This window comes from Peromyscus leucopus, chromosome 9, assembly GCF_004664715.2.
Source record: "Peromyscus leucopus breed LL Stock chromosome 9, UCI_PerLeu_2.1, whole genome shotgun sequence".
NCBI lineage: Eukaryota > Metazoa > Chordata > Mammalia > Rodentia > Cricetidae > Peromyscus > Peromyscus leucopus.
In genome coordinates this window covers 61,746,330-61,762,069 of record NC_051070.1, presented here as the reverse complement: position 1 = coordinate 61,762,069, position 15,740 = coordinate 61,746,330, and the positions used below count along the sequence as shown (strand labels likewise).

Sequence of the window (15,740 nt, the reverse complement as noted above, 5' to 3'; positions counted from 1 at the left end):
GGCAGCTCATAATGCCCGTAACTCCAGCTCCAGGGGATCTAATGCCTCTAGCTTATATGCTGTGTATGCACACACATGTACATACACAAATTTAAATAACAATTCTTGAAGTTCTTTTCAATTTTGCTTTGAGAACTTATAGCAAAAACAAACAAACAAAAAAAACCCGTGAAACTTAATTCTGAAGTTGTCTAGTTCTGATAGTTAATTCTTAATTATCACTCTTAAAATTCTCCCACAGTATCATCCCTTTCTATAAATTTCCAAAGGAGATGACTGTGTGGTAACAAGACTACTTCAAATGATTTTAAGTTTCAAGAATTTCTCTCTTCCTTTCAAAAACTAAACGTATACTACTTATAATAAAAAGACCCTTTTGCCAGGCGGTGGTGGCGCATGCCTTTTAATACCAGCACTTGGGAGGCAGAGCCAGGCAGATCTCTGAAATCAAGGCCAGTATGATCTACAGAGTGAGATCCAGGACAGGCACCAAAAATACACAGAGAAACCCTGTCTCTAAAAAACAAAACAAAACAACAAAAAGACCCTTTTCATTCCTAATAAAATTCTATTACCCATAGTAAACCAGTGATAAACCTAATGAATCTATTTGTATTATTTCATAACCTCAATTTACTTACAAATAATTTGTTCACTTATTCACCTTTGCTTTAAACAGGTGCAGAGTATGTTAATTAACTTTTAATATAAACACCTTACAAGAGCTTCCAATTGTTCCATTATAAACACAACACACAGGGGGCTATTATGGGGTTAGGAAAAAACATGGTGCCAGGAAAACTCCCAGGACTCCACAAAGATGATCCCCGCTAAGACTCCTATCAATAGTGGAGAGGGTGCCTGACCTCACCATCTCCTGTAATCAGATTGATGATTACCCTAATTATCATCATAGAAGCCTCATCTAGTAACTGATGGAAGCAGATGCAGCGATCCACAGCCAAGCACTGGGAGTCCAGCTGAAGAGAGGGAGGAAGGATTATATAAGCAAGGGGTGTGTGTGTGTCAAGATCATGAAGGGGAAACCCACAAACAGCTGACCTAAGCTCTTGGGAGCTCAGACTCTAGACCTACAGCTAAGGAGTCTGCATGGGACTGACCTAGGCCCTCTGCATATGGTTAACAGTTGTGTAGCTAGGTCTGTTTGTGGGAACCCTAGTCATGGGACCAGGATCTGTCTCTGGTGCACTTACTGGCTTTTTGAAACCCATTCCCTATGGTGGGATGCCTCACTCAGCCTTGATGTGGGGTGTGTGTGTGTGTGTGTGTGGGGAAAGCTTGGGCCTGCCTTAAATCCCATGGGAGGTCTTACCCTTTCTTTGGAGTGGATGGGGGAAGGGGAGAGAAGGGAAATGGGGGGAGGGAACAAGAGGAGAGCAAACTGGTTGGTATGTAAAATAAATTTAAAAAATTTAATATATGAAAAAAAAACCCCAAAAATCTATGGAATGGAAAAAAAAACAATAACACATAGGAATCACTTAAGGGAGTTTATTTAATAAGCTAAAATTCTAAAACTATACTACTGTAGCTGGTTGACATCTGAGAAATATTAGCTATCTCACTTGTTAAAATATATTTGGTTAAGATTTAATGTTTAGGCTAGCGTTTTGCAGTTCTAGATGTATTAATTTTGTACCTCAACGTTAAAATATTTATATTGCTAGTGTCTAAAAGATTAATACATGTAAGGAAGCACAAATATTGACAGAAATGTTAGTAACTCTCAGATGCATTAAGGTAATGAAAAAGGTTTAAGAACTATATAAAGTTAGCATGGCAGCACTTTCCAATGATTCCTGAGTCTGGAGGACTGCAATTTAGAGAGCTATTTGGCCAATAGAGCAAAAACCAATTTCAAAACCAAACCAAAGCCACCACACATACAGATACCAATTTGTTGAGTCCATGGGAGGAATAGTTAACAGCATGGTAAAGTACTTGGCACACAAGAGAAAGTTGTCTTAAATTTAAAAATGTACCAGAGACAGGAGACTAGCAAGATGGCCTGTCTAGTCAAGGTACTTGCTGTATAACCTTGGTGTCCTGAATTTGATCCCTGGAGCTCAACACTGAAGGAGAGAACTGATGGCACAAGGTTTGTGCCCTGATGTCTGCATAGATGTTGTAGTTTAAATGTCCAAATAATGCCTAGAGGAAGTTGGGTGGGGGAGGAATCATCTGAAGAAAAAAAAATGTAACTTAGGCTGATGCAAGATCATGATGTACCAATTATAGACTGAATTTCATTCTGTAGAACAGAACAGTGTTCTAGAAAATTCAATCAGTGGTATATATTACAGATGATAAATTTCTTAGATTAAAACAGATGCAAAGAAATACTTGGTTGAGATGCTGCTGAAAAGGGGGTGAGAAATAACCAGGCACTTAACTACAGCAACAATTCCAACACTGGAGGAATCAAAGGTGACTGTGACTATTTGGGCTGGAGACAAACGAACAAAAATTTATTTTATTTTATTTTGAGATAGGGTCTCTCTGTGTAACATCCCTGGCTGTCCTGGAATTCACTCTGTAGACCAGGATGATCTCGAACTCACAGAGATCCACCTGCCTCTGCCTCCTGAGTGCTGGGTAAACATGAACAAATTTAATGTTTCTTGTAACTATTTCCTTTGACTGTTGCTAAACTGATGAAAAGGAAAACAATTTGAGAGCCTACAAAGTACTACTAATTAAAACCTGGCTAATCACCCATTTAAATACCAACCCCCTTCTCTTAATGGTCTCAGATGGAGGCTCTTAAGTAAGAAATACATTGTCTTCTGGCTCAGCAGTTAAGAGCACTGACTGCTCTTCCAGGGGACCTGGGTTCAATTCCCAACACCCACATGGCAGCTAACTGTCTGTAACTCCAGTTCCAGAGGATATGACACCCTCACACACACATACATGCAAGCAAGCAAAACACCAAAAGTACATAAAATAAATATATAAAACAGAACAAAACAAAAAAACATTCTCTTCCATCTGCAAAATACAAACAGGAGATATTGGGGACTATGGGGGTCCAGCCCCTTGAGAGTCCCCTCCCAGGGTCCGGGAAGAATCTACAACCAGCTGATAATTAATCATTGATGAAAAGAAATGAATTTATGTACACGAAACTCCTTAGTTCATACACTTTATTGTTGTGATACTTTTCTCTCTACACAGCTTCTATTCTGCTCTCATGTCTAGCTCCTTTCTTGCCTGATTTCTCTGTATTTATCTACTGTCCCCTCTAGGTTCTATCTTAATTCCTTCATCTAGTTCTGTCCCTTCTAGGTTCTCATCCATCTAGTTCTTTCCCCTATCAGCTTCTCTCCCATCTCCTTCTCTCTTATCTGGCTCTTCCTAATCTCCCATCTCATTCCTTTAGTTCTCTCTTCTAGCCCTTCAATCTAGTTCTTCCCCATCTCAGTTTGTTCCTCTTGAGTTCTTTCATTCTTTTTTCTCTTCTGTCTCCCAGTGCCCTGGAAGTCCTGGTATATATACACTTACAAGCAGTATTCCCTTCACAGTGTAAAGCCAGGCTTCCAGGATTAAACGGAGGGGTGATAAGAATCACATAGAGAGGCAATAGCCGTTATCATTTGCAACCCCAAAGGGAGGTGACCAGTGGGGAAATGAATTAACTAAAGGCTAAATTTGGGTAATATCTAAGAAGTGGGATCTTATGTGCTCCACTAGAGTCGTGTCCCCCCCCCCCCCATTTTTCAAGACAGGGTTTCTCTGTGTAGCTTTACTCCTTTCCTGGATCTCGCTCTGTAGACCAGACTGGTCTCCAACTCACAAAAACACACTTGCCTCTGCCTCCCGAGTGCTGGGATTAAAGGCATGTGCCACCACTGCCCGGTTCAACTATAGTCTTAAACGTGATTAGTAGAAAATGTTAAGAATCTGTAAGTTGCTAGGTAAATGGGAGAAAATAAAACTGTCTTTTTTCTTGTGGCTCATATCTGTCCAAGCTATCTGCCATTTTTTTTTGCAGGGTGGGGGAAAGTGTGCTCAGTCGCTAGGCAACCTGCGTACAGCTAGATTCCTCTGGTGATGGTTAAAGGGAGATCTGGAACTAGAGGTAAGTTTTGGGAAAGGAGGAAGTAAAGCTTAACTGGCACATCCGCCAGGCCTTCTCAAACAGGTAGCCTGGATGGTTAAGTCTGTTCTTAGAGAGTACAGAGCTATCTGATAAGGTACTTTCCTCCATCTGAGGATGGACCTGGCCAGATGCTGCCAATGATGATAATTACAGGGAGGCTTGAACTGGGGTTCTGGCTGAACATAGCTGTCAGTGCAGGTTATCTAAATATTCCTAGAAGTGGTTAGGTAAGGAATTAGCGGTCTATAAAGTTAGTAAGGCTTACAGAAAGGGTCTGAACTAAATCGTGTAAAGCTATTACTTAATGTCCACCTGACCTAGGTGGTATCTCCTTGTGGAATTTACCTTGAATCAGAAGATTTGCATGTGAACTGTTATTACTGCTAGTCCTTGAAAGTGACCAAGGGAGATAACTGATTCCAGAGAAAGCCTTCCTAAGGCAGTTCTCCAAACACCTGGAATGTGTGTGTCCAGAGAGTGACCAGTCCACAGTTAGCCCTTCTTAGGGAAAAGTCAATTGGGGAAACTATGAAGGCACACATGACTTTCATAACAGAATAGAGCTGATATATAACAAGCCAAATACACCAAAAGTGCCTTGGAATTTGGCTTCCTCTGGGGGAATTCCCTGATCCCTCCAGGTAGTGACTGCCATAACCAGCTGAGTTCTTATGTTATATTCCTGCGGCCTGCAGTAGGCTGAGACATACATACACAATTGTCTGGGTTATCTTAAAGTACTAAAAACAGAATTTTACATTAAGCTAAAAACTCCCGGTACTGTGACACCAGACTTTAAACTATATTACAAGTTTTATTTTGGGTTTATGTGGTGGGTGCACATGCAGGCCACAGCTTGACTGTGGCCACAGTTAACTTTTGTTTGTTCTTTTTCTACCATGTAGGTAGGTCCTAGGGACTGAATTCACTCAGAGCATCAGGCTTGGCTTGCAGGAACCTTTACTAGCAGACCCATCTCACCAGTCCCAACTTCTAAAATGTTTAAATAGTCTCCATTTTGTCTCATACACATACTCTGCTATTCCTGTACACACCACCAATGTGTTGATTTCAAAATCTTTACATTTGCTATTTCAACTACTCATCGAGGCTCTTTTCCTAGATACCTTATATGGTTTTACTCTTCAAATGTCACCTGCAGAAGATACCCACCAAACATACTTTAAAAAGTATATTTGAAAACATACTTCCAAATGACAGTAACTCTACCACTTTTATCTTTCCTACTTCATTTTTTTCACAGAACATAAAACTACCATTTTTTTCTTCATCCCAATATTCATCAACTATCCACCAGTACTGTGAACTCTATGAAAGCAAAGGACTTTGTTTGGTTTTGTGATGATCTTCAGTATTGAAATAGGATAAACTTCTCTCAGTACATAAATGGTACAAATCTCACTCTGCCTCATAGACTGTACTTGAACTCATAGAGATCTGCTTGTTCTGCCTTGAGAGGCAAGATTAAAGGTGTGGTAACAAAATGTCTGGCTATTTTTGTTCTTTTCTGGCTTAACGAGACAGGGCTGGGATTACATGTGGGGATATCTGGCTTCAAACATATTTTTAGTGCTATTTGACAAATATTTAACATTTTCATACCGGAAATGAAAATATAAAAAATTGATATAAAAACCTACAATTATTAAAATTCACAAACTCCCTAAAGGAATAATTTAAACTTTATATTTTAGCACGATACTAATTTCATTGATTCACACTAAAATGACACTTTAAACTTTGCATATGGAAATTTTACATAAGCACTCTTATATATAAGACTAAATGAAGAAATAAGAAAAACTGCCATTTTCCAAACACATTATTTAATAGAATCACCAAAGGCAAATGGGAGAGCAGGAAGTAACCTCATTAAAGAATGATCCACAGGATACATTAATAATTTAAGAATGAGGAATATTTAGCACACAAATGGCTTCAACAGTTTTCGGTTTTGGTATTAGGATGTTTTAGTAGTAGAGCCCTTTTGGAGGTCCTGAGTTCAACTCCCAAGCACTAAAACAAACAAACAAGAAAAAAGGAAAAAAGAAAGTAAGTGAAAAAGGAACAGAGAAAAATGAAATGCCTGGGATATATTTTATAAATACACAAGGTAAGAACACAATTCCTTAGGTTTCCGATGGAGAAACAATCTGTGTATTAATGGGTTCAAGGTATTAGAAATAAACACTTTCTAAGCTATCCTCTAACCCTTTATTATATGGAATGTATTGATGATGGTCTTTCTTTCTTCTCCAAGATACAAGTAGCATGCCTAAATATTTACTGGAGCCAAATCTACCTAAAGAATTAGGACATTACTTCTTCTCCTTTTCAATAGTATTTAATGAGAAACAAAATTCAGGGAAAAATGTTTTTCATGAATGGGGAATATTCCTCTGCTAAAGGGGGAGAAAACTAAAACAACCCAAAAAACAGACAAAACAATTTTAATTAGAATGTTAACTTGTATGTGTACAACCTTAAGAACACAAAAGAACAACCATATGTAATCATTTCCTCTCTGAAAGATGATTAATTATTATTAATGTAAATAGGTATAACTTTAATATAGCTACTAGCTATTTAGCTTCAAAATTAGTCACAAAGATAGAATTAACTCGATTCCCAAGCCAGTGAAAATATATTTGAAATATGCACTTAAATGTATATTTCAGTATATACTGGCTATTTTTTCTCTATGAAAAGAAGTTATGTAAATTAATGTTTAGTGACTTTTCTATTGCTATGAAGAGACACCATGACCAAGACAAACTTATACCACAAGTGTTTAATTTGGGCTTATAATTTCAGAGGGTTAGAGAGTTCATGACCATCAAGGCAGCAAACAGGCATGGAACTCACTTACATTCTTATCTGCAAGCAGCAGCCAGAGGAGGCTAACCAGTAAGTGCTGTTTGAAACTTCAAAGCCAGGCCCCCAGTGACACACCTCCTCCTATGCCATACCTTCCATCCTTCCAAAGAGTTCGATCAAATATTCAAACTCCTGAGTCTATGGCGGCCATTCTCATTCAAACCACAAGTCTCCCTCCAAACCCCGCCCCCACATGAAGGATCAAATAGCACGTTTCATCACCAAGTTACAATCTAGTCTGATTATGTGAACATTTGGTTCTTGTAGTTTGTTGCTTAGGCTGGGTTGGAGCTGAGGATGACTTTCAATTCCTGATGGTCCTCTCACCTCCACTTCCCAAGTGCTGGTGTCATAGGGATGTGTCACTCTATTTTCTTTCTAGCCATATTATTTGAAATTTTCTTTAACCATTTTTAGAACTGAAAACAAGAATTAAAAATTTAGTATAAATATACTAGCCACAAACAGTACATTCTTTACATCTGAAATATATAGATATAAACATGTACTGGCAAATGCAAAATGCAGGGTTCTTTTTCTTGCCATTTAGAAGAAACCCTAACTTCAGCTACTTTTAGGATTATACATATACAAAAGAAATCAAATTTTAGGATTGTTGTGGAAAAAATTGGACAAACTATAAATCCATTCAATAAATACTTCTAAGCATGTTTTAATAGAACAAATTATGTATTGGTAATTATTTCATAATTGTTTTTCATATAATGGTTAAAATAAAAAAAGTTGAGTTCAGTTATTAAAACAAAACTTTATTATGATTTCTACAGAGATCAGAGAATAATTTTGTAGAGTTGGTCCTCTCATTTCGCCTTTATGTCAATTCCAAGGATCAAACACGAGTTGCCATGCTTGTGCAGCAAATGCTTATCTCAATGGCCGACAATGATTTGGAAAAACAAACAAACAAACAAACAAACAACAAAAAACAAACATCATTCGCGTGTAAAAAGTAGTATTTAAATTCTAGCCACAACATGTATGATTTCTTACTACTTTAGTTACGGACAGCCCCACAAGAAAAAATTGATTGCTCTTAAATATAGGTCTTATAATTAAATCTGCTGTGCAGTGGTGGCACATGCCTTTAATCTCGGGAGGCAGAGGCAGGTGGATCTCTGTGAGTTTGAGGCTGTCCTGGTCTCCAGAGTGAGAAACCCTGTCTCGAAAAATCACCTTTAATCTGAAAAGGTAAGATCCTCCTTGTAGGAAGCAATGACAGATAACATGTTAAAGAATGACTTAAACACTCCAAATAAGGAATACAGGATAGTAAAAAGAACATTTCCTTTGAGATATAATTAAAATATTCTTACTATATTTACATTTACAAAATTAATAACTAAACCACAAGCTGGCTTAATCAGAAGATAAATATTAATAAGCTACAGAAGCCCTTTATACTTTGACTTGCTAAAAATCTTCTGGTAAGAACTTAAAATATTTTAGTAAAAGTAAGAAAAACATTTTATTATAAAGTTAGAAGACACAGGATTAAGATCCTAATATGTCATCTGTTGCAAATTAAATTTTACGTTGTTTCCTCAGTTACCCAATAGAAAGGTTGGTTGGTCATCTAAGGATTTTCCTACATTTAAAGCTTAGAGATCAACACATATTTTAATGTTTTTCCTTTTTTTTTTTTTTTGGTTTTTTTTTTTTTTTTTTTTTTTTTTGAGACAGGGTTTCTCTGTGTAGCTTTGCGCCTTTCCTGAAACTCACTTGGTAGTCCAGGCTGGCCTCGAACTCACAGAGATCTACCTGCCTCCGCCTCCTGAGTGCTGGGATTAAAGGCATGCGCCACCACCGCCCAGCCCCCCTCCTTTTTTAAATGAAATATTTAGGCACATTATATTAAAGATTATCTTCTAAATTCTGTTCAAAATCTGTAACATTTTATATTTAGTATCTAAGATAAATAAAACTTCAAGAGGAAAACTGGTATTTCTCTTTCTATCTTAAGTAATAATCTGAATTCAAATTCACATAGAATATAAAAACAAATTAAAATAAATTCTATGGTGCTTCTAAATTCTTTCAAGAAACTTTTAATGGAAATGATGGGGTGAGATCCCAGGACTCATCTGTACTAGGTATATACTCTACCACTATAGTTAAGAGACTCTTGAAGGCATTCAACAATTATCATACATTATTAAAATCACAGTTATAGTCAGTGTTCCATCTGTGGATTCAACTAACCACAGATTCAAAACATTTGAGTGGCAGGTGGATCTCTATGAGTTCCAAGCCAGTCTTGTCTACATAGTGAGACCCTGTCTCAAAACATCAAACCAACTAAACAAAATATTTTGGGGTGGGGGCTGTATTTGTCCAGCTTTTTCTTGTCATTACAAGAATAGGCTAAATAATACAACTTATCTGTGTAACATAAAATTGCATTATACATTAAAAGCAATTAGAGATAAGTTTCAGTATAGGGGGACATGCATTGGTCACAAGCAGACATTATACCTTTTTTTTTTTAACATTGGGCAGTCAAACATTTGCAAATCTGAGCATCCATAGAAGTCCTAGAATCAATTCCTCATGGACAAAGAAATAATTATATGCTTTTTTTTCCCCAGACAGATTCTCATGTAGGTTCTTAGACTTGCTTGGTAGCTGAGGATGACCTCAAATTTTTGATTCTTCTGTTTCTACTTCCCGAGTGCTGGGATTACAGATGTGCACCTGGTATGCAGTGGTGAGGCTGAAACCCATGGCTTTGTGCATGCTAGGCAGAAGCACTCTACCAACTGAGCTACATTTCCATCTCCCAATTACACAGTATTTTAACAGATACATGTGGAAAGCTTATTACTAACATTATTACAGAAATATACTAAACAAAATCACTAATATAGAAAATGCAATCAGAAAAACTTGAAAACACACCAGTAACATCAATATGCATTAAATTACAGCTGTAGAGTATGGCCAACCTTACTTCAGCAGCACAGTTAATACTGGAGATAATTTCAGAATCTTAACGCCAATATTTACGTGCTGCTAAGGCACTGCTGACATTGCTATCAGAGGCGCTATGAATAAAAACATGTGCTTTCTTCAGAAGATCAGACCCTTGTATTTTGAGGCAGCACAATATGGCCTGCACTTTTCAAAATCCACAAACCATTATGTGCTGCTACTTTACTCCAAGGTTTTTGTTTTTGAAAACACAACAGCACCTAAATAGTAATTTACAAAAAGTCTTTTTAGGAAGAAACAGAATACATAAAATCCATGTTTGAAAAACCTAACAATGGTAAATGCATAATTTTATAAGATTTGAGTAGAGTAAAATTTATGTCCATATAATAAATTTCATAAAAGCCTACTGTATACTTAATACAGTGCTGTAATTTATAGTACTAATAAAAACAAGAAAAGCAAACCATTTTTCTGCGCCAACTTCATAAGAATATGATTTATGCCGGGCGGTGGTGGCGCACGCCTTTAATACCAGCACTCGGGAAGCGGAGCCAGGCGGATCTCTTTGAGTTCGAGGTCAGCCAGAACAGAGTGAGTTCCAGGAAAGGCGCAAAGCTACACAGAGAAACCCTGTCTCGAAACAAAAAACAAAAAAAACAAGAATATGATTTATTAACTAACCAAACTTTTGAATGTATTTAACAAATGAAATGGTTATAAAAGTTGGTTTTCACCTTATTAAGAGCAGCACACCTTTCAAAGATAGGATAAGGCTTTATGTGTAAGGAAAAACATGAAACACACAAGAACTCAGTTTTAAGAAATTTATAGCAACCAAATACTTAGAAAAAGACTAAAAGTGACTTGGAAGTATTTTCATACTAAATGCAATTGTGTGTGTGTGTGTGTGTGTGTGTGTGTGTGTGTGTGTGTGTGTGTGTGTGTGTATTCTCAAAATATATTATATAGCCCCCCAATCCATACACAAACACTCAAGATTTGTCATCATATTGGAATGGTTATTGTAAATTCAGTGTCGTTGAATATATATTGCCCAGAATAACGTGTTAGGATAGCATATCAAATTGGTTTCCTAAAAGAATGTAGAACAGAAATCCTGTAGCTCAAGCATAAGTGACCATTTGTTTGTTTCTCATTAAAATGGCTATTCCTTTCAAGGCACACTGTTTTCTATTATAGGACAAATTTGTACAAACAAACCATGAAATTTTCATCTCTATTCTGTTTACAGGAAAGTAATATTCCATTCATTCTAATTGTTTAGAAGCACAGCTGTGGTGGTATTGTGTTCCCCAAAATGTTTTGTACTCTAATAAATTTATCTGGGGGTCAGAGAACAGACAGCCACTAGATACAAAGGCTAGAAAATGGTGGCACTCACACCTTTAATCCTAGCATTCCAGAGATAGAAATCCCTCTGGATCTCTGTGAGTTCAAGGCCACATTGGAAACAGCCAAGCATGGTGACACATGCCTTTAATCCCAGAAAGCCAGCCTTTAATCCCAGGGAGTGGTGGTAGAAAGCAGAAAGATATATAAGGCGTGAGGACCAGAAACTAGAAGCATTTGGCTGGTTAAGCATTTGGCCTGGTTAAGCTTCAGGCTTTTGAGCAGTAATTCAGCTGAGACCCATTCCGGATGAGGACTCAGAGGCCTCCAGTCTGAGGAGACAAGACCAGCTGAGGATCCAGCAAGATGAGATAGCTGTGGCTTGTTCTGTCTCTCTGATCTACCAGCATGGACCCCAATAACTCACCTCGGGTTTGATTTTATTAATAAGAACTTTTAAGATTCCTGCTACACACAGCCATATTCCATTAAACTTTATATTTCCTCTACTATTAAAATGTATATAGATCGATCATTTTGTGTATAAGCAACTATTGTTTCACCCATTTCTCTATTATTGCCTGAAGTATTAACACAATTTTTAATATCTACTTAAGACATATCAACACATACGTCAGTTTTTCAGTCTTAGTTTGCTTTTCATTGTTGTGAAAACCACCACGATCAAAAATAACTTGGGAAGGAAAGGGATTATTTCATCTTACAACCTAATGTCCATCATGAAGGGCAAGAACTCAAATCAGGAACCAGGAGGCAGGAAATGAAGGCAAAGGCCATAGAGGTATGCTACATACTGGCTTGCACTGTTTTCTTTCTTATACCACCCAGGACCATCTGCCCAGGGGTGATGCTGCCCACAGGAGTTGAGTCCTCAAACATCAAGCATTAATCAAGAAAACGCTCACTAGACATGTCCACAGGACAATCTGATGAAGGCAATTCCTCAACTGAGATTCCCCCTTTCTAGATGTCTATTTGTAAGTTGCCAAATTAATCAGCACAATCAGTTCCAAGAAATTTTAGGTTCTTCTCAAACCTACTATCTTGTTAAATTTTAAACATATATGGCTATTTTTCACTTATTTTATTGAACACCTTACTCTATGTTACCACTATCCCATTTGTTACACTGCAGTTGGTACAATACTGTATAAAACACAGTTTCTCTTTAGAAAAGATTTAGAATGACCTAAATTATAAGACAACATCATGAACTAAATGTGTTCAAAGCCATATATTGATTTAAGACATGGTAACTCATCCTTATAATCCCAACACTTGGGAGATAAAAGAGTGAGGATCAGGTAGGTAGAGACAAGGAGGATCGGGAGTTCAAGGCCAGCCTTATCTGCATAGTGAGACCTTGTCTCAAAAGTATAACGAGCCACAAGCACAAAAAAAAAAAGTGAGGATCAAGATGTCAAGGTCATCCTTGGTTACTAAGCCCGAGGGCATCCTGAGCTATGTGAGACACTGTTACAAACATATATCAACCTCCCTCCATATATTGTTCTTTGTCCCTGTACATTACATATAAACATTAAATGATTATTCCAATGTCAAGTCCATCTTTTGTGTGTAAAATCTATTTTTAAGCTAAGACAGTCAAACTTGAAACAAAATATGAGTATTCACATTCATGCTTATGTTTTATAAATTAAAAAAATTCACAGCAAGAAATGCCCTTTATTTCTAAAAACTAGTCAAATATGTATAACAAAATTTAGCAGTTTATACATTTTAAGGATTTCAGTTTTGTGGGATTAAGTACATTCATACTCCAAACACTGTCAACCCTATTAAATTTTTCACCTCCAACTGATGTACCTTACTCATTAAACACCAACTGTCCATTCCTATGTCTTAGTCCAAAGAAATTAACTTTTCTGTCTCCTAAATTTGCCACATCCTACAATTAATGTCAAGAGTAATTTATACTTGAGTTGCTTCACTTATGCAAATTTTAAAAGATTTATTCTAAAGCATGTACTAGAATCTTATTTTATAATTCCTGGGTGTAAAGACGTATGTTACCATAACCAACTTACCATGCTCTACCTAGGGCTGGAGACTGAACTGAGGTCTTCTTGCTTATACAATAAATGCTTTATTATTCTCCAGCTTTATTTACATATGTGTGCATGTTTGTCTGTTTATGTGCCATGTAGGGGCAGAGCCTGAGGTTAGAATAAGATGCCTAATCCTTTGGAACTATGGTTATAGGAGGTTGTGAGCCACCTGATGTGTTTTGGGAAGGAAAGCTGGGTCTTCCGCAAGTACAGAAAATGCTCTAAATGTCTAAGCAATTTTTTTTAAGTGTCATTTGTGATGTATGTATGTGTGCACCACTGTAGACAAGTGGAAGTCAGAAGACAACCTCAGGTATCTGTCCTCCCTCCCCTTCTCTCTTGTTTGATGTTAGCATGCACTACTGCATCTGGCTTATGTGGGTTCTGGGGATCGAAACTCAGGTCCTCTGCGCAGCAAGCATTTTATACACTGAGTACTTTCTTCAGTCTCCAATTTTATTCTCATTTTGAAGCTTTATGTAATTTTTCTTGTTAATTTGTTCTTTTGAAACAGGATCCTACTCAGTAACCCAGGGTGGCCTGAAACTTGCAATCCTCCTGCCTCAGCCTTGCCCCCGCAACTTGGCACTACATGCATGAGACACCATCTCTGGGGACCATATTTCTCTATGCCTCAGTTTCCTGTGTGTATGTGTGTGTGTGTGTAAACTACATTTATTTGTGTGTGGGTGTGAATGTCACCACCATATCCATGTATGGAAGTTAAAGTATGTCTTGTGGGAGATGGTGCTCTTACTTTTCTATTCATTCATTCATTCATTCATTCATTCATTCATTCTTCAGACAGGATCTCTGTGTAGCCCTGGCTGTGCTGGAACTCACTCTGTAGATCAGACTGGCCTTGAACTCACAGAGATCTGCCCACTTCTGCCTCCTCATGCCTCTGAGATAAAAGGCTTATGCCAACACCGGCCAGCAACATTAAGTTATCTTAAGGGAATTTTAATTTTAGACTTTTTGTTTAGTCTTTGACTTATTTGGAATGAATTTTTATGCATGGTAATAAGGTCTAACTTCATTCTATTTTGTGTGATTACCTAGTTTCCCCAACACTATTAAAAGGCTGTCTTTCCCTTTTAATGAGGATCTTACTCCATCTCGTGACAAATAACTATTTTTACTATTTCATTTCATACCAAATTTTCCATCAAACTGGACTAGCTGGGTAGCAATCATAGTATGTCCCATTCCATTTCTCCATTTCTATACCTTAGGTCACTTGAAATATCATACTATCCTTAAGTCCTTAAATCTTTGTTTTCAAGTGTGCCAGCTAAAAGAAAAGGTATAAAAATTATTACATTAGGTTAAAGGTAAAAGTTACTGAAAAAAAGATTTTGTTCTTTACCTTTATTCAATGGTTATAATTTCAAATTCAGTGGTTTATATTCTGGCCTAAGGACTCCTAATTTTGTTGGTTTTTGATATAGTTCAACATTTTACTTACGTTCTTAGAAGAAAAACTAAGTCACTCTGAAAGGTAAGATAAAATAGGTAAATTAAATGTCCTGCTTAAGAAGCCAACTTAACTATACATATGAATATATGAGAATCTTTAAATACCCAAAATTAATGTTCTTTTTATAAGAAAAAAGAACAGCAGGGTCTGGGGAGATGTCTCAGAGGTTAAGAGCATTGGCTGCTCTTCCAGAGGTCCTGAGTTCAATTCCTAGCAACTACATGGTGGCTCACAACCACCTGTAATGAGATCTGGTGCCCTCTTCTGGTGTGCAGGCATATATGCAAGCAGAATACTATATACATAATAAATTTAAAAAAAAAATTTAGAAAGACAGAGCAAACCACAAATTGTCCAATTTTTCCCTTCAACTCTATTTTCCATTAATATTTTTGTTTAAAAATATTTACTTTTTTTTACCTTATAAGACTTCTAATATTAATTCATCGTTTCCACAAAGCATAGCACTTCACAACATATTTAAGAGATTTTAGGCATGTTGACTGAACCAGAATAATGGGTCAGTTATTGAATTTTTTTAAAAATTATTAATATAATAAGCAACATAATGTCTTAGAGCATAATGACAGAATACAGACTGTGAGGGCAGAACCCTGGCATTCTTTCTTTTAGGAGTCTTTATCATGGCTAAGTTAGTCAGTACACTGACCCTGTTTTGGTACTTCTTGGGTAAAATGTGGCAAATGCTTACCTCATTTAAATTGTATCCCTTAAACTTATATGAGCACATTTAGTAGTGACTAGATGTTCATTAGATGCCTGTTCAACCTAAATTCTCAGTAAGGTATGCACTTCTGACAAATTCAATGTTACACTAACACAGTTA

The 15,740-nt window shown here is 36.9% G+C and overlaps 1 long non-coding RNA gene across 1 annotated transcript; it reads right to left on the bottom strand.

The window, feature by feature from the left end:
- Nucleotides 1-5,953: 5,953 nt before the first annotated feature.
- Nucleotides 5,954-8,721, bottom strand: LOC119088519. Its single transcript, XR_005092174.1, has 2 exons — nucleotides 7,349-8,721; nucleotides 5,954-6,160 (listed from the first exon to the last, which is right to left on the bottom strand). It is a non-coding gene; the product is annotated as an uncharacterized LOC119088519 (long non-coding RNA).
- Between the last annotated feature and the right edge of the window lie 7,019 nt (nucleotides 8,722-15,740).